Here is a 20,573-nt window from a genome sequence, read left to right as displayed (position 1 = left end):
CCAAAGACACTCTTTTTACCACACCTTTTCAGATGGATCTTGCTCCTGCTTTAAAGTCCTTGCTCCTCCTAATTGCATGTGTGGTAGGAGCCAAACTCCTGTCTGCAACACAAGCCTTGCACCAAGTGTTGATCCACTGAAGGCCCCCACTCCTGCCCAAACATTTCCCTCTCCCTTAAAGGGCTGAGAAAGCCACTCATGCTCACTCCTGCACCATACTGGTAGTTACTGCTGGGAAAAAACAAAACAAAACACACTTTTTTTTCAAAAGGTACAGCCATTATGCTGCATCCTTGACCAAGTCATGTATGTAAACTCCTTCATGAAGAGACTGGGTGCCAAAAAAAAAAAAAAATAAAAAGAGCTGTAACACTAGTGGCAAATTTCATAAGCATCAGCAAAGACAACAGTACGTTAAACATGATCTTAATTTGTGACATGCCTTTGAAGCTATGCTACATGCTGAGAATGCTGACACCATATACGTGGCATGTTCTATGCCCTCATCTGCACTGCTATGCATACAACATGAACGGGCAATCTCGTTCAGAACTGAGAGAACCCAAATCAAAACAAAGTCAAATATATATATTTATTCATATCACTGATGGAAATTATCAGGGTAAGAAAGTCTAGAACAGCAAGATGTTTTCCTTCAAAATAGATAAGGCAAATTTCCGTGATTTATTTTTAACAAGTTTTCATTCTCTTGAAGGACTTCTAATAAGGATTTCCAGTGAAATCTTCTGTTTACTCTGATGTCACACATCCATTTGACAAAACAAAGTCAAAACTTCTCTCTGTGACTCGTTACAGTAGATAGGCCTTGGTTCTAATTATGACAGGTACAGTACATGCTGCTGATGGCTCTTTTTAGCCCATTTGGATTTCTGTTAAAGCCATTGGCAAGGAAGCTATTTATTTAATTAACTCCCTGGACACCACTTTCAATGACTCAACTCCAATTATTCCAATCAGGACTTTACCTACAGAATGTACTAAAATATTATTTCTGTCTGGTAACTTTTCCTCATCTCAACCAGCTTTAGCCTGTAATCTGTATATAGTTGTTTACTGTGCTGCAATTTTTCTTTATCTTTGCTTTTTAAATTCCATTGATATGCTTGGGATGTGTTGAGGGCGTTAAAGTAAAATGATCTGGCCTCTAATGAACTTCTTTCAAACTTGATGGATATATAAAGAGAAGACAGGATACAAGAAGAGCCAGTTATCAATAAAATTTGGGTGTTTTTGTCTGTTTTTTTTTATTTCCATCCCTGAAAAACAGAATCTAATCAAGAATATTTGTAAAGCCCAAGCAATCCTGTATATTTTCCATGCTTTGACCACAAAAAGAAGCACCATGTTTACAGAAGCGGAGAAAAAAAAAAGCACAAAGGCTTTTTGATTTGCAGTTAGAAACTTTACGTTATAAAGAAGTAAATGAAAACAGAAATGAGTGACCTTCTATGTAGAAGGAAAATGAGATGATGCCAGATGTGCAAAGATTCTAGCAGCAAAGAGTCCAGGTTTAATACCAAAAGGACCAACTAAAGCAACTAAAAGCAACATTTTCAGTACCTCTAGAAAACTTTAGAAATCAAGGTGAAAGATTCTCAATAGCCTTCTGAAAATGAAGCAGCTACTGAAGGACACTGTAACACAAACATAACCGTCTTTAAAAAGGCCTGGGGTGGAGCTAGGAAATTATAGACCAGTTTGACCTTGGTGGTAGCCAAGATCCTAAAGATATTAATAAGAGATGAGATCATAAGGAACACAGACCGGGCAAAGTGATTAATGGACATAATCTACTTGGATTTCAAAAAAGTATTTGACATAAAACTGTAAATTAGATTAATGTACCACTGTAGCAAGCATAACAGAAAGTGTCATCCTTGAGCGACTAATGAGAAGCACAGGTACACCCTGTATCTACCCATACTATCTTCACTCTTGGAGGAAGTATGATGGAATGTCATTCATTTAACATACAGACTGCTGACTGAGGCTAATTTGCTGTTCTAAGACTGCTGGTCTCTTAAAGATACAGGGGACACATTTTGCTCTCAGTCCCACAAGTGAAATCAGTAGAGATTCACCACAGTGGGTGCTGAAGTCTATATGTATTCTGTGTTAGGTATCATAGTTTCCTGTCAAACTAAATTATTTTGATTTGTTGGTAGTTTGGGTTTACAGCAAGGGGGATAAGTATTTAGCCCTTCTTCCGCAGCATTGAGTTCTCTGATGGTCACTTTTAGGAACCTGATTTGGTACCCTTTATTTATACCAATACAAATCCTGGGCAAACCCAAAAAAGCTGTTTCACTAAAAATAATTTTAAAACCTAGCACTGAAAGCATTAAATGCATCCTTTGGGCCTGGTTGTCTGAAAAGTCAATTGCATCATCTACAAGAGAGAAATTGGCTTATGTAGCTTCTTTACTACTGATCCCTTGTAATGCCAAAAGGAAGTTCCAACCATTTACAAGCTGACGTATATAAAATGTGAATCCACTGGGATGCCGTAAGTCTCCTTTGGGAACCCTGTCACCATCAACAGCTCAGGCTAATATCAGCAACTGCTGTGATAGTCGTTCAGAATAGTCACTCCTTTTCCAAAGTGTAAAGTTGAAATGGCAAGATAAAGTTGCTGCTTACACTCGTGTTGTTGCTTCAGCCAGTTATATTTATCCCATTACTACTGGAGAGCTTGGCAGGTCGCTGAAGCATCGTGATGAACCAAAGTTAATGACAGCAGGGAAGCCAGCTCTGTTCCAGATTTGTCATGTGGATGTGATGCCATGTGCAGTGGACTGCAGTATCAATGAAAGGATCAGAAAGCAGTCAGCTGATCACGACAGATTCAGTCCCTGAAAACCACCCCACATCCAGAGCCTGATCTCCCTAGGGCAATCCCACTGTGTACTTCTGGAACTAAGAGGGACTACCAGCAGGAACTGGATGAGTAGGGTGTGTGTCAAAGTGGTGACGGATCTCTAAGTTCAGCTGGGTAACTGAGAATAAAATTGGACTTAAATCTCCTGACAGCCATTCGTGTGCAAGTCACAGTGCCACTCACTCAGATCCATTCTCTTGGAAGTCTGGGTTATTTTGGTGGTGGTGATGTTGTATCAGAACATGTTCTGAATTTGGTCTTGGACTCTATCAGAAGTATTACCAGCACGTAAAAGTCAAAAAAGTTCCAATAACACTCTCTACATCATAGACCTCACACAAACTCAGTCCTCTGACTAGCAAAGTTGCACAATCTGGGTTGGGAAATGAAGGCTTCAGTTATTTACATCTACCGTTTTGCTAACAATGCTCACCTTTTGGATCTCTACCAGGTGAGAATTTCACATATCCATTGCCAAAAGGAAGAGAAAGCCACAGAAACAATGTATTCAGTCTGCTTCTTGTCCATGTCACACACTTCTAATACAACTTGTTATAGGGTGCCCTAGGGTTTACAATCTGTGGCACCCTTTCTTGTGAACAAAATGCACAAAAAAGAACCTTATATTTTTTTCTTTACTATGTCTTAGTGTTCGTCAGAATAGTCATGAACTGTTACAAATTAAAAGAAGGGAATCTAGTTGCCAAGAGACTTTTGGAGACAAAAAATAAAATACCCCAATCTTTGCTCCCTGCAAACATTAGAAGTGTCCAAGGCTGGTATTTCAGTCTCTTCACTGGAAGCCTAGCTAGTTTCTTGGCTGGTGTTCCTCTCAATCCTCCTCAACATCTCCTTCATTGATACTTTGAGTTTTGGTCATTCTGATGGGGTGGAATAGAAATAACATAGAAAGAAATGTGTGTGTGTAGCAACTAATGTGACAAAGGAACTTTGAAATAATGTCATTATGATGCTTAAGAAGGATCCAAAATGCTTCACTACATGATCTAATGGAAGAGGAAATCCAAATTTGCATATTTTTTTAAAACAGAGAGAAAATGACCACTGGACAAAGAAATGGCACATTTATCCACTATGATACATTCCAATACAGAAAAATCAAAGCAAGAAGGAACAAGGTTTACTGAAATGATTCGTGAGTATCAAAGGTCTGGGGAATGCAGGAACTGGCACAGAATATAAGACATTTCTGGAGAGTCGTGGCTGGAACAATTTGTTTTCCCATGCATAAATAGACTTTTCATCTCTTTGGGCAACACAGTTCATAACAAAGAATTATCAAAAATATAATCAAAAATGACTTCTGACCCCATGACAAAAGCATTGTACATTAAGTGCCAAGCTCTGCTAAGTTTTATTCTTCTTACATGGATTCTGCATTTGATACAGTTATGACTTTAGATCCTTGAGCTTTGTGGACTAGAGCAAGTAGACCAAATCTAGCCCAGAATTCAGACAGCATAGCGACAACATGAAAACACTTCTGTCCACCTTATTCTCTGTTGGAGCCCTGTGCCAGGCTAAATACAGAACGTGGTCCACGGCTCTATATGATTTGAATTAGAATTGTTACTGAACTGACAATCACTTACAAAATACGTTCTTATTAAGAGTGTTATGAATTTACCACAGTCAGGTAGGTCAATCAATAAGGTAATTTATTAATTTTTTGATAAGGAACGGGCAAGCAGCGCTGGGGACGCGGGGAGTCCACGCTCCACCAACACGTCCGTCCTACCCCTGGTCACCGCCCCTTTTATAAGCAGCTTCTTGTTGGGCTGTGTGATGCCTCCTGTGCTGGGGCACAAGTCCGAGCAAGCCCCAACATGTTGGCTAGCACTCAAGCAGCAGTGGCTACAAGCACCCACCAGGCCTGGACAAGGCTCAATCATGTTCTCAGGTTACACTCCTAGCAAGCAGGTAACAGCAGTAACAAGTCTGTTCGCCTTCGTACAAGACTGCATTTTCTTTACAGGAAAAAAGTAGATACAATTCATAATTATAGTGGCAAAATAATAAAAATACATAAAAACAAAAGCTAACATTTCACAGCAAAGTGATTTAAACAAATATAATGAAATCATTATATTTTCCTGTGTCTCATGTCCATGCTTTGAGTTCAGTATTCTTGTTTATATTGATTTCATGGTGTATTTTTATAATCACTATGTAACATCTTACAAGAGTATTTTGGTTAAAACATTTAGACAGCAACAACGTAGATAGTCTAGCATGAAATACTTCTCATCTGCATTCACCCAGCAATTTTATCAGAAAAAAGGGTGCTAACCTCTAAACTTATAAGACATTTTATTAAATGAAAATTATTAAACTGTATCTTTTCATGTAACACATTAAAATACTTAGTTGTTACTTAGAAGTCGATTCTGCTGAGCCAAACCTGCACAGTTTCAGATTCATGCAGCACCCTGGCCATAATATTACCACAGCTTACCAGGCGCAGTGAGAGGCTGGGCTTTTTCAGAGAACACACAGAAGTCCATGATGGGAAGAACAGGGATGTCAACATCCTGAGCCTTCTGTAAAGCTGTGGAAAAAGATACACATGGCTAACAGATCCCTCCATCTTCACGGATGCTTGCCTCCTTTTGCTAGGAAGTAATGACCATGGAATTGCTCCCTTTTGGTGTGCTATCTGTAAAGTGAGGGCTGTGTTGCTGCACTGGAGGTTTAGCCCTAAGGATACCGTCCTATAGCTTTCTACGTCTAGCTTTCTAAGTCCTATAAAGGAATTCAGTGAGCAAGGGGTACTCCAAGCCACAAGTCTGCCTGAATCTCTCTGTTCAGACTTGTGACTAATTGAGCATCTCACAAAATGAAGGAAACCAAGGGAAGGCGGTACCAACCAAGCATGCAAATTAAATTGTTACAAAGATATGTGTTGAGCAATTTTGGATAAAATTAATCACATTGCTGTGAAAAATCATAGGCTGTATAGTTACAAAGACTGAAGATACTTTTAATTACCCAGTGTTAATTATCTACTTAAAATATTTTGAGAAGGATGAATCAATCTGTTAGGAAGTACATTTCTGCTGTTTATTGTTTAGGAAGTAATTGCTGAACTTATACAGAATTTAAATGTACATGTACATTTAAAACTGTCTGTTTTAAATGAACACTTGGAGAACAAAAAAAAAGGTGTTCTGTATTTTGGAAAACAAACATCTCAATAAAACTATTTAACTGTACTGGCAAAATCACAAGCGGGAAAAAAAATTAAACTTCCTCACCATTTCTAAGCCAATTTTAGGACTTGGTGACATGTATTACAAATGCTCTGGTGGAACTGATGCAGGTACTTTTCACCCCATTTAAGGAAAAAACATCCTGTGTTTTCCGACAGCATTACATTGCTATGAAATTTCTCTATTCCAGCCCCATACATGCTTTGACCCTATTTTTCCCTCTTCACTTGGTTTCAGGGGTATTAGCCTCCCATAGTAAAATCTAGCTAAGACTCAGTTTACAATGACAACTGAAAGGGTTGAAATGGAAATACAAATTGACAGTACAAGTTTCTGTGGCTCCTGTCATTAACAACCAAAACTCATGCAGCAAGGAAATTCAGCACATGGTCATCACTCACAGAAAAGAAAGCCCAGGAAAAAAAATACCTTTAGGAAGAAGGATATTGTATACATAATTCTTTCAACTGAGTATGTCTTTCTCTTGATTCTCTTCTCAGATATTAAGGGTCTGAGTCTATGCATATCAAATCAGTGGAAAATCTTCCTGCTGTATTAAGTTTAAATGTGCTCCTTAAAAATCTAAAAATAAAATCAGCGCTGATGGGTTTAAGAGTTAATTTCTGTACATAATATAATTTTTCTATAGTTACTTAAAAAATAATCAATGTTGGTCTCATTTGAATATTGTCCTAAAACCTGCCTCACACCCTTACACAAAACCAAACTAAACAGGAAATCACACAGCTTTTGCAAGTCCTTGCAAGCTTATTGACTTTGGTAACATTTTTATCTGAGTGAAGCTGCAGTGCTGACAGAATTTAATAGGACAAACTCACTCCTGGAACTACACCAGCTCCCTCTATGTACACCTTGGCAGACACATCCTCTGGCTGAAAGACTGCAATGAGATAGGAAATAGAAGAGGTAAAGCTCAGCCTCCCCTCCGCTGATGGGCTCCAGAAGATTTATGGCGTTGCTAAGAAAGGCGCAGGGCCCGGCGTCCTGCAAACCCTCGCTCGGGGATACTCGCGGAGTTTTGTCTACGCTTTGGGCCTGGCTGCCTTCCCATGCAAACGATGCATGAGGATTAGCTTCTGTGCCAAAGGAAGCACAGATGATTTTGCCTTGACTTGAATGTTAACAAGTAGCAGACCCTGTGTGAGTGAGATTTGAAAGGTAATTTTTAAAAGCACTTGTTTCTTTAAACTTCACTGTACTTTCTAATTACTGGAAAACTGAATGGCTTTCACTTGTAATACCATGCAATATAGCCTGGTTACTTTGGATAACAGTTTTGGAGTAGAATTCTTGAAGCCAAGGATGAATAACACCATTCCAGCTATTCTATTGCTGAAAGTACATTTTCAAAGGCATATGCAGACTCCGAAACATAACATTTCCTTGAAGATGAGACAGACAAAAAAGTAAGTTTTTAAACCTACAAGAGTAGTGGCTGTCAGCTGCTGTCTGATGTGAAAAAATTCAAGAACAAGCTTTGTGTTTTACTGCAATAAAAGATTGTGTGGCAACATAAATTAGAAATACATAGTTATCTGTCTTTGGAAATGAGCAGCTGCCTTGCTTCATATATAATTGGAAGTATTTGTTAAGAAAACATTTCTCACAGATCTTGAAAAATATGATTTTTTAAAGTCACACTATCATTAGTGAAAAGTGAAATACCCTGATTTGTTTACTGCTTCACTTAGATCCCGATATTATTTGACTGAAATATGGAGTATTTACTTTCTCTTCTCCATTAGTTTCATTGTAATAATGAAGATTTTTATTATTTTTAACTTGCATTCACTGTGTTTACTATTGTATTGGTACAGATTTGACACAAAGGAAAATACATTGCTTGGAAAAAATGTTCCATTTCTGTGGTGGAGAGCTGCATGTCCTATTAAAGGCTTATTTAAAAAATGTTAGTTCCTTGAGGTATGTCTCTCTGAAAGCATTCATATTGTTTTCTTTCTTTTCTTTGTCTGGTTGATTTTTTTTCCTCTGCCCCCTGTGAACTTTGCCTATCTTTTCAAATTACTGGCTTGAAGAAAACGACCTGCTCAGATTTTGTCAGGAGATTTGCTGAAATTTTCTGTCCTTTTTTTGCTCGCTCTTATTCCTGCAGTTCCTGACAGAAGGTTAATCAGAACTAGTTTTCATGCTCTGATAACCTGTGTAGAAAAAAATACAGAAGGCTGGACTATGAGAGCCCTGATTAATACAGAAAAATGTATCTTAAGCTATGCACGTTAGAATAGTTGCCCAAATTTATAAAATTTAAGTATTCCACACAAAACCAAGAGCATGAAGTTTGTCCTTGTCTTCAGAAAATTTTCTTCTATTCATTAAAGAGAGAAATGGTGGAATGAATTTCAGGAGTGTATATTTTCAAAGAGAGCAGAAGGTGTTGAATCTTTATAACTAGTGTCTGAGGGAAAATCCATAGACTATCTGGAATCTCCTAAAAAGGAAATATTAATCTAATTCCATTTGATGACAACAGGATTTGTTTTTTGTTTTCACATGCTTTATATTAGGTCCTGTAACTGAAAAGAGAAAGTGGTCTGTGGATCAAAAGAGAATCATTGTATTTGATACTGTGTGGCCTAATACTTTAATGGATTTAAAGTCACTACCAAGGAATCTAAGGCAGCTAGCAAAAGGACCTCAGTAAAAAGACATATGTAAAAAGATTGTTTTTCATCAGTTGCCTTCCTATTCCACTTCATTTAGGGTACACTACACCAGAAGTGTTGGAAGCACCTGCTAGTATGGATCCCAGCATCACACAGAAAGAAGGACCAGTTCTTTTCAGCTGGGTGGAGACAAGAGAAGTCCCTTGCTTATAAACTAGTGACCTCATCCAGCAAGTTAACTAACAGCTCATACCCTACATATGACCTAGTGTCACTTTGGAAAGAGAAGCTGTTTGTCCCCAGTTCTTGCATGAGAAATATCTGTGAGTGACTCTGCAAAATCTCCTTGCTGCACAAACCAGTCCGTGGTGTCCTGGCTGCAAATCACTGAGGTCATGTTGGGGCACAGTCCTCATGCACCAACACTGTCTTGTGCTCTGCCCTGACCTTTAATTATCATTACACCTGTAAAATACTCACATATGGCCCAGGCTGCTGGGAGTTCACCACTTTACTGATTATTGTTCTGGGATGAGAGTTCGGAACAGGGAGTCACAGATACTTTCAGAATTAACTGTTAGTTTCTCAAGAATTGAGGGGAACTGTTTCAATAAAGTGTTGCAGCACGAGCTGTGTTTTAAAATACCTCTTAGACTCAACTCTGCCTGAAGTACCAGTGTTCTTCAACCACCCCAGTCTCCCTCCAAAAGTGCTGAGTTATAAAACTGCTCTGGCTGTAGGCTGTTCTGCAGTACTGCAAGATGTCATAAACTGCAAATCAACAGTCAAGACACTTTTAAATATTTAATTATAGGGCTCTACCTTAAAGCTTCCTTTTCAAAGTTCAAGAAGTTATGTGCTTTGCCTAGTGATTTGAGACAAAATTCTCCATTAATATTTAGGAACACATGTAGGTCATAAATTACATTAATCTCTGGCTACTAATCCAGTCTGTACTATGACACCACTGCAGCTTTGCTGCAGATGCTTTTGCCATAGGAGCTGGTTCTGGTGTAGTGGGCATACTCACATTAACTTTCATCTAGCTAGAAACAGGAGTAACATAGACTCAGCAGCACACACTTCATCACTCACTGTACAAGCCTGCAGAAAGCCCTACATATATGTGTATATATAAAAATATATATATGTACACACACACACATATATATGAGCCCTCACTAGAACCTAGAGTGCTAATTTATATGATTGTCAAACTGCATGCTAGCTGGATTAAACTTAGTGTGGTTATGCCCCATCATTTTACTAAATAAAGGTACTGCAAGTGTTGACTCAATAGACTGATGCTAAAAGTGTTTTTCACACAACTTATGCTCTTACTGCTAGCCCAAAATATTTCAGCATGGCTGAAATGAAACTTTCCATAGCAGGCTATAAAATACAACCAAAACAATGCCAGAATGAAATCTGTTGTATTTTATATAATAAACAGGAACTTTGCCCAAACCTCATGTAAGTAGTTGGTTTTCACTCATATCCCACAGCAGGGTTGCACCTTTGTGTGGCATTAAAGAGTGTGGCTTGAAAATAATTTTCTATTACACTTGTGCATCTTTCCAGGAATAAGAGGAAGTTTTGACTGCTTCACAGTCAAAACACAGTGTTACCTCTGGAAAAACTCACAGGGCTGTAACACCCCTTGTATCTCTCTTGCCCTACATATGAGTAGGAAAGCAAGAAAGAGCGCAAAGAACATTTGATACTCAGGCAGTAATGCTTTCTATATGTTGCACAGAGCTCTCTTGCATTCCCATAAGGATGAGTATTTCATTTCTACAGACTGGATTTTTCTGCCCAAATCATTCTGACTGCTTTCACTAGCAAACATATCTGATGTGATGTGGTGATCTGCTCTCTGCCCCTGCTCCTGTTCACAGGATCAGTGGCACTGAGCAATGACTGGGCCACTGACAGCATGTGATGATGAGTTTGGACAAGCAGTCAGTACAACTCAAAAGCACTATCTCTTTTCAAATGTCACACTTCAGTGAAAAATCCAGGAACTGGAAAAAACATCCTGATACTATTACATCTGATTACAATAATTGAGGCAAAAATGTTACTCTCATCCTGAGGGAACTGCAAACCACTAAATCATCCTAAATTAAGGAACACACACAGAGTCTTCTATTATGATAATTTACAAATGTGCTTTTTTTACTCTCAAGAATTTAGAAATCTTTAAAAGCAATTTTACAAATCAGCCTCCTCAATCTAGATGCACCTATGTAACACATAATTGGCACAATGGACTCCAACCAGGAGCATTGTGTGCACTGTGGAAGGACAGCCACACCTAAGATAAAAATAGAAGCTCATTTTGTAGAATACACTAGTCCCACACAATAGCACTGGCACAGAAGGAGCAAATGACGTCATTCATTTAAATTTCTGCTACCACAGGGGAACTCTAGGTATTCAGAAACTATATCTGACCAGAGCACAAAAATTAACAGTGATGAAAAACACCCCCAAGGAAATCAATGAGATATATAGATATATATATAGATATAGATATATATCTATATATATATATAAACATCCAAAAGAGAAACAGAGTCTTCACGTCACTTCAGGGGAAAAAAAAAAATCACAAATTGCGTTTGAATTATTATTAAAGCCTTTGAACCTTAACAACAAAAATGCATGCTCGTAAGACATACACACAGGGATGCCTTTTCACTTTCCTTACGCTACATATTCCATTCAAACATTGAGAACACACTTATGCCCCAATCCCTTGTATGTTATGACTGATTTCATTCATCAGTCTTTCAGCACCAACTTAACAGCTCTAGTGACAACAACTATGCCAGGACTGCAGCTGTTAAGGAGCTTCTGCAAAGGAACACTTGAAATTTTCATAAGTTTTTAAGCATGCTTTTGAAGAATCTGTTCTTCAAAAAGTCTAGTTCTTCCAAGTCACAGACTAATCTGTAAAGCAGTAAATTTAATTATGGAAATTGCAAAATAAAAGTGGTAACTGCAAGCCAACGAAGAGGTGGGGGCTGGCACCCCAGGGGGCAGCTCTAGGGCTCTTCCCAGTGTCTGCCTTGTTCTCCAGGTCAGAAGACCATTCCCAAAGAGCAGAAGAGTTCTGTCCATGCCTTCTGGAATCACTCACAGAACTTCAGAGTACAAAGGCATACCTTGAAAATGTTCTGGTACAAAGAGATGTGACCACAGTGTTCTGTGTCTGAAGTGGAGAATAAGGGGAAAAGTGAATAGTGGGGGATATTGCCTTATCCTTTCCTGGACACATATGCACACTTGAACATACACCAACAGGTTCCCCAAACTGTGTCAGGTGACCCTTCTGAGGGTCTAACAGTACATAGTTATTTAGATCTGTGCTTCATAAGGCAGCAAAGATTCTACCTTAAGATAAAGCAATAATATTTTTGACTGCTCTTGGGAATATTTTCCATTTTCTCAGAGGTCTATTTTGAATTCTTGGCTTCATTATTGCTGTCTTTACTAGTAAATTCCAAGATATCTTCATTTTGAGCTCAACTTCTTGATCCATGATCCCTGTTAAAATAAAAATTTTCTACTGCTACCTTAGTGACATGGCTGACACCAATTTGAAATTAAAAAATAACCAGGGTATCTAGCAGAGTCAAAGCAGCTTTGCAACAGCTTTGCAAACAGCTTTGCAGAAGGAAAAGCACAAAGGATGATGCATAATTTAAATAAAAAAATATTAAATTTGGAATCTAGTAGATGAATTGTGCTCTAGGAATTGTTTTTAAGGCATAGAATTCACCTTAAGGTGAGGAAAGGCCAAGCATACATTCTGTAAATGTAATGAAACACAGAGAAGTGAAGCAGATGTACAAACCAATGGCATAGGACTTATTAAAGAATATGCAGGCAGAATTTAACTTATCACAGAAAGAATATCCTTGACTGTGAGCCCCAGTTGCATAGGTTTCCACCTAAATAATCCTGCTTAAACCCTGAATTCTGCAATTTCTTGAACACAAACTATCACAGGGGTCACCAGTACCTGACACTAACACAAAGTCCTACCACAGACCTATAAATGACTGCTTAGATTTCATGGCAAGGTAACTTCCTTCCATAAGGAAAATAGTGTGAAAAAATGGCAACTTCTTACTCTAGGCACATGTTCCTGTTGGGGTTTTTTTCTCCATGATAGTTAAATACGTGAAGTACTTTAGAACCAAAAAATATAACTTATTTTTTTGACTAAAACTCTGACAAAAGGATGCATTCCATTCCCAGTGGGACTGCATTTCCCTTTAGCCATCACCAAATAAACTTTTTGGTGCATTTTAGTGACAAAACACTGACCATGGTATAACAGAGAACTCAGAACTCAGTCTGGCTTTTTAGATTCAAGACTCAGTTTACAGTGCTTATGTTGGAAAATTATGCTTTTGATTTGTAAATGGAACTAAGTGAGTATAGAAACTATTCAGACAGAAAACCTATGGAAAGGCCATTTTACCAAGACGCTTTTCTGACTGCAATTCCTAGGCACAAACATGCATAAAATTGCTTACTTCCAAAATAAGAAAATGGGTCTCTTGGATTGTTGCTCATAAAGAGAAAAAGGGAGCAGAAATAACTACATTTTTGTTCTGCTTAAAAGTTAATGTAGCATGGAATTTAAATCCAAACCTGAGGCCTTTCAAAGATGGGCAGCAGTAACTGCCATAAGCATTAAATAACCCAGGGGCATTTTCATCTAGAAGTTATTACAGGACAGGATTTAACAATGAATTCCATTTGACTTTGAGTTAACCGTCTGAGCTGCAAGTATTGAGGTCTAGCTTTCAATATTGCTTTTCTTAAAATACAGAAAAAAATGGTGATTTATTTCAGAGTCCTGATGCTCTGGTTCTCACACAGCCCTCTGAGAACAGCCCTGATTACTCACTGCCAGCTCTCCTTGTTTCCAGCTGCTAAATCCCATTAGAACCAGCTAAAAATGCATTAAGCCCTTTCCTAACATTACTTTTCTGTATAATCAATTTTTGTAGCTGTCATATGGCAAAGAGATGGAAAAGCTGGATCAGCAATAAAATTAATGCTTTCAGAGATGCGTTCAGCAAAGTTAGAACATACACAGTCTTTGATTTCTGGGGTAATCAGGCACCTAATACCCATAAGGATTTTTTTTTTCTTAAATTCTTGAGCACAGCCCTGGCTATGCTATGATTAACTGTGAAGTTTCAAGACCAATTAATTTCCCAGTCTCACAATCCTGCTCTCAAGCCTACAACTAGCTAAGGGTAGATGAAAAATTCGGTGTCTGCAATTTCTGTTGGAACATTCCTGCTTTGAAAGTGGGATAAAAGTCAGGCAGTTGCAGCATTATAGTCCTCCATTAGTCCATTGCAGAGAATTGCAGAGGAAAAGCATCATTTCCAAACAAAAACAAAGCACTGGTTGCTTCTGAAGTGAAATGGAGCCGTGGAGACCACTTGTATGAAGATACAGTGGTTTGCCAGGACACACTGGAGCTGTAGCACAAGGACTTTACAGAGAGGCAGGGACAAAGTGACTCAGATGTTGATTTGAAAAATCTGGAACCAACAATTACAGGATGAATTAAGACAGCAGCTGGACAACACAAAAAATGCTGAAGAAGCCAGGGCACAGAGACTGTCATGTGCACAGTATCAACAGCCATACTAAGAGCTGTTTCTTACACTTTCAGTGAGACTTTAGCTATAGCTGTGGGAGCTATTCATTGGCATTAACAGCACACAATTATATTTGGAAATTATAGATTTTTGTGAGGAATACGCACTTTGGCATTTTGATAATAGTTCCAATCAGTGGATAAGAATCAATCTCTTCTATCAAAAAGTATTGTTGCACTGAGATCCTGTTTACTTCCAGTTTTGCATCTTGCCTCTCCAGAAATGTTAGTCAGGCTTGGCGTGTTTCCGATGTAGGGATTAGAATACAGGAATTCCTTAATTAACTTCACACAGCCTCTGACACAGGAGCTGAGGCCTCTGCACACAGAAGGTGACTTGGAGAGCCAGTAATGGCAATACAAGACACACGTCCTCCTTGCACTTCCAATTCTCTACCAGAGAGACAGAAAGTGGTTACAGAGCTCTGAATCTGCTTTCATCAGTACCAGTGACATGGTGTTTCTGTGGCTCTGAAACTGTGATAAGTAAAAAAGAAAATAAAAATCTACACAAGGTGCTGTCTAAACAAAGAAAAATGTCTAAACACACACAAATCCTGAAAAACACAAATCACTGTTTTTATGATTTGGGAAAAGGTGCTTTAGACCAGTTTACATTGGCACACAAACTGAATGTAATCTTAAAGCCCAGTCTGTGGATGAAATATCAGTGTACACCCACTAAACCATCTGCAAGGCTCTGCCTCAACAGGAAGACTTCAGCCCCCATAGATGTCAATTAAAAGTTCACATTGGATCCATCCATATTAATCATAACAGCCCCAAGTCTGCCCTGCAAGCAGAGGGACACAAAAATATTACATGGACTGGCACAGGATCACGAGACGTTTGGGTAGGAGCACAGTGGAATTTTTTTGCTCACAGCTATCCCGTGCTATATAAGAACGGGAACAGATCGTCCAGAGAGGGCATGGAGTCCCCTCGCTGAAGACATTCCAGTCACCGTCTGGACACAGTCCCATGCCATGTGCTCTGGGATGGCTTGCACGAGCGGAGAGTGTGGGCCAGGTGATCACTGTGGTCCAACCTGACACATCCTGTGATTCTGTGAACTGCGCCGTAACCACTGTGACCCGGCATCTTATCGCTGCTGCCAACAGACAGAAAACAACACCTTAGTTCCACTCACTGCCCAACCTCGGTCAGGCTTCGCTAGAGGGGAAAGCCCGGGCCGAGGGTCCAACAGCTCCAAATCACCTCTAGCACCCAACAGCGTCCTGCCCCGGCTCCGGGGAAGCTTGGTTTAAAGGCGCTGACTACCCCGGCGGTGACGGGAGGAGGAGTGACAGGAGCGAAACCGCAGCCCGGAGCCGATCCCTCACACCGGCCTGGCCCCGCCCCCCGGCCTGGCCCCGCCCCGTCACGCCTACCCCCGCTCGTTGCCGCGCGCCCTCGCGCTCCCGCTACGCGCCTCGCCGCCGCCTGCGCCAAGTCTCGCGAGAGTCGTGCAGTCCGGCGCGCGCGGGCCGCGCCATGTCGGATGCCGTTGGGCGCAGCCGGGGCCCCGCCCCGCCCGGCGGCCCCAGCGCCCCGCACTGAGCCCGGAAGCGCTTCCCGGCCGCGGTCTGCCCCGGGACCCCTGTCCCTGCTCCGGTCTCCGCGCCCGCGTCCGCCCGGGCACGCGCCTCTCCCTCTTCCCTTCCTCAAGAGAAGCGGGGGGGCCCCCGCAACGGGGCCCGGGGCAGAGCCGGGGGGCGGGAATGCAGCCGCCGGAGCCGCAGCCGCAGCCGGAGCCGAGTCCCCAGCGCAGCACGGTGAGGCGGGGCGGTGCTGAGGGAGAGGTGTTGGGGGTGAATTTGGGGGCGGGCGGGGCCGCCCTGCTGCCGGGGGTCGGTGAGGGAGGCTCGGGTGATACCCCCGCTCCCCCCATCCCGCCGGGCTGTGGGTGTCCCCCGTCCCCGTGTGGGAGCGAGCTGCAGCCGTCCCGGGGGACACAGACGGGCCGCCCGGGGCGCAGGGGGTGTCCTGCCCTGCGTGGGCCCGGGTGTGGTGACGGGAGGCGGCTCTTGTTGATCCTGGCTCCTGTTTTGCTGCCGCACTCCCACGCGCCGTGCAGGGAAAACTTTGGTCTTTGTTTTTGGAGCCCTTTGCGGAGCGAGGCGGGCGGGCTGCCCGGGGATCCCGTGCGGGTGTCCCCTCGGCAGGGGCTGTGGTGTCTGCTGGGCCACTGATGCTACTCTTGCTGCTTTAAAATAATTAATAAAAAGCAAATGGATTCACAGGTAAACGCTGCCACTGCCCCTTGGACGTGACTGCAGCGCGATGCTGCTGCTGCTGTGCCTTAGCTCTAGAAATAGAAGGCCCCCAAAGGTAGCAAGGCCTTGGCTATGCTCTGTCCAGAGCCTTGGCTTCAGGTCGGCTTTGAGATCTTATCGACTGCTTGTATTGGCTCTGAGGAAGATTCACTCTAGTTTCATTTTAGTTTATTCCAATGTAAGTGGATATGGTGGATGGATGCAGCTCTTATTTATACTGTTCAGTGTTACTGTAGGACTGTGCAGTCGCTGTGCTTTTCCCCTTGCTCAGATATAACTTGTAACATGATATTGGCCGTTGTTTCCCTGGCTTTGGCAAGGAGAAAACGAGGGGAGGAAAGACAATTGCTTAGATGGCTTGGAGTATCTGTACTTGAGGGTTTGGTAGAGATTCCCTGTGTCCAAATAAATGGAATGGTTCAGATATGCCATACCTGGAAAGTAATGAAGAATGTAAGACACTGTGCACAGGTAAATGTGCATAAAACTGTTATGGAAGGTCTCAGTGCTAACAGGTTTGAAGATGCTGTTCTTCAGTTGTGAATAAATATTGAGAGTGGTCAGGTCAACCTGTCCAGCTGTTGTGTCAATAGGTGTTTGTTATTTTTAGTGCTGGTGACAAAATTGAGTAGTATTTCTTTATGGGCTTATGTTCTGTAGTAGCTCCACCTGATCACTGATGTTTCCAGGGGACTTAGTATAACAGAACTCTTATAACTTACAGGTAAAGCTTCCATGGTCAAAGGCCAGTCACTGTTCTGGTAACTTTAATTTTGCTTTCTAGATCTGTGAGAGAAGCAATACTTTCTTCTGCCCCTCCTTAAGTATATTTGCAGTTAACATATTTCATGTAAAAAGAAGAAATGTTAAGTTCATTTCCTCTTTGTAGAGAGAGAGGAACAGGATTCTTAAAAATATAGTATTTCGTAACATTTGTTAAAGCTTTTCTTTTGTCCTGCCTTGCAATTGGTGTTTCTTGACAGCAGCAATCTGAAGAGTGCTGTAGCAACCTGTATTAATGCATATATATATATATATATATATATATATATATATATAGACTGTCTCAGTTTGTCCATAAAATTACCAGCACACCAAATTTTGTACACATTAGTAAAGAACAATAAAATCAGCATTTAAGCCTGCCTTTAATCTTGAATCTTTTGGTTTAAACACAGGTAACTGGTTAAGTGTGATGGATTCTTATTATGAAATTAGACTTTTATGATGTACTTTTTTCCCTCTTGGGTCATGACCTTTACAGGTAATGATTGCAGGCAGATGTAAGGAGGGTGTTGTGGGATCTGTGTCCATTCTTGTTTCCTGAGTCTCATTGAGGCTCCTTTCTCTTTCCATGACTTTTCATTTTGAGGAAGACTAGATTAGTTGAATAGGTATTGTGAAAACATATTTGACTTTCAGTCAGTTTTGGTGATGTCTGTGCTGATGTCTCCCTGTTGAGTTGCAGAGTAAAAGGTAATCCTAATGATAAAAGACTCCTTTCAAGACATCCAGGAGAATACATTGATGTGATTCTTTGGGTTATCTGGCAGTAACTCTCCCCTGTCACCTCTCAAGAATTATGTGGGGCTTAAATAAAGTTTTTGGTTGTGCTGCTCTGTAGAGGCTTTCTCCTGACTTGAAACCTGTGTTGATTAATTTGCTATATATTTGTAAACAGCATAAGTAGCCTCAAAGTATGTCCTGCAAAAGTATGCTTGGTTAGGGTGAGTTACATGTGTATGTACTGCAGTACATAATAAAGAGGAAACCTAAGATGTTTTATTGTATTATTTTTCAAAGAGCTTTTACTTTAGCTGGGATGACTTTCAGATCCCTACTTGCACAGCTTCAGTGTTTCAGAAGAATCACCAACACAAGCAAAAGCCTTTGATTTCCTTTTTTGACACCAAAGGTATTTTAGTGATGATCGAGTCATTGAGTAAATTATCGAATCTAGTAAATTTTGGGTAACATCAAGTCTATTGTGTGTGCTTAGTCATCCAACTCAACTATGCTATGACACATTCTGCTCTGGGAGCATCTATGATGCTGCTGTTCCCACTGCTGTGAGCTGAAGTAGGTGCAGTGCTTGCGTTTGCACGCCTAAGTGCAAGTAAAATGTAACTGAAGGTATTTGCAGTGGAAGTTATTTTTGTTACATGGTATAGTTAAAAGGCAGGTGACAAATGGAGTGAAACTGAGAGGGTTCATACAAAGCCTGAAACATTATCATAAGCACCTTTTGGACTATTTTGGACTGCAAGGTAAGTGATAGAAATATATGTGACTTGTGGTTTTGTGATATCTTTTCCTGTTGCTGTTACTGTCTTTACTCAGACAAAAAAATAAAGCTGAAGTGAAAAATTTTGGTGCTACCTAGTGCAGTAAACTGATATTAGGGATTTACTTTCAAATCCCTGGCCAAGTTTTTTATCTTTTTTTCCCCCCCAAGTTGGAATTGTTGGTTTTCTATATAATACACATTTTCTCTAGGCTTATTTCTGTATGGGCGTAGTAGACTAAAATACTGTCCAAAGGGCAATATTGACTTTTTGTGAGAGATTTTTGTGAGAGATTGAGAACCGTTTTGCACAAGTTGAATGTGTGGTGATGTCATGATGGCAGTTTTCACGTGTGAAGCTCTTGCTGTGAATGGAAAGCTGAGTTTTTAAATACTTGTTTAGACTCGCGTGTGCAAATGTTGAAGGTGTTGGTTGAAAACACTGCTAGAATAGGCTCTTGTAGTCTGCCAAACCTTCAAATGTCAGTCAAAGTTGTCCTTTGAAAGGCTTTCAAACTGGGAATGTGCTCATAATACTTCAGCAAAATGCTCTCTTCCTCTCCAGACAAACGGTGGTAGTGTAGGTGGTTCTGTGGTACTGAATATCCATGCTGGCTATCTCCTGTTCTGTCTGAGGAGGGTGGTTGGCTAGCAACTTCCATGCTGTGTTAGTCAGTGTTTAAGAAGTGGCACTGTGGTATTGGTATCCAGGAGACTTATGTGCACAACTTCCAGAAAAAAACATCACTGGGGCATTTTCATTGACTCGGGAAGCTGAAATACATGTCACAAAATTCAGTATGTAGTAAGGTGAGATAGTGCCACACTATCACTGATACAGTTCAAGTTGTGCAGTGAGTTCTTATTGTTTAGCATTTTTTTTGTTCTTTTTTTTTTTCTTTTTGAAGATTATTAATACCAGGTAGATCACAATGTCTGTCTCAGATTAATGCCAGAGTGGAAGTAACATTTCAGTATTCTTACATCCCATTGATTACTATGTTGAATGTTTCTCCCTTTTCAAGTATTATTATAAAATAGTTAGCATAGCACTATATTGTAAAAATGAAAGATGCCATCTCTGTTGAGGTTATATACAGCTTTGTGTGTTTAAGAAGCATTAGTTCTTCAGTTCCTGGTGGGCTTTATTTTATGAAGGGCCTGAATTCGAAGCAGTGGTATTTTAAAAGCATTGAATTACCAGGTTTTGTCTTAATCTGGCTCTATTGTAAGGAAAAATAGTGGTCTTTTCAGAGAGTTGTTTAAAGCAGGGGGCTTTGTAAGCAAATAGCAAAGTCACAAAGAAGGAGAGAGGTCATTCTGCTGTGGTGGTGTTGAGCAGCCTGTCTCTCACAGATCAAATGCAGGTGTTTTCCTACCTGCATCTGAGCTTGCTGGTGGATCATTAAGTGCATTTTCTGGAAAACACCTTTCTGCAGATTCTCTTCGATCAGTCTTGTTCCATACTTTCTTTCAAATGAAATTGTATCTCGACCAACTATTAATTTGAAAAGTGGGTCAATTTCTTTGAAATCGTGGTTGAT

General features: G+C 40.5%; 1 protein-coding gene across 3 annotated transcripts in view; it reads left to right on the top strand.

Moving 5' to 3' along the window:
• The first annotated feature begins 16,083 nt into the window (after window positions 1-16,083).
• TAB3 (TGF-beta activated kinase 1 (MAP3K7) binding protein 3) overlaps window positions 16,084-20,573 on the top strand; it is a 37,027-nt gene continuing 32,537 nt past the window's right edge. For all 3 annotated transcript variants that reach the window (XM_062488100.1, XM_062488099.1, XM_062488098.1), the window contains exon 1: window positions 16,084-16,244. The gene's annotated coding sequence lies outside the window, so the exon portion shown is untranslated. The remainder of the gene's footprint in view (window positions 16,245-20,573) is intronic.

This window comes from Cinclus cinclus, chromosome 2, assembly GCF_963662255.1.
Source record: "Cinclus cinclus chromosome 2, bCinCin1.1, whole genome shotgun sequence".
NCBI lineage: Eukaryota > Metazoa > Chordata > Aves > Passeriformes > Cinclidae > Cinclus > Cinclus cinclus.
The sequence above is the reverse complement of the archived record's forward strand: the minus strand, read 5'-3'. Positions and strand labels throughout refer to the sequence as shown.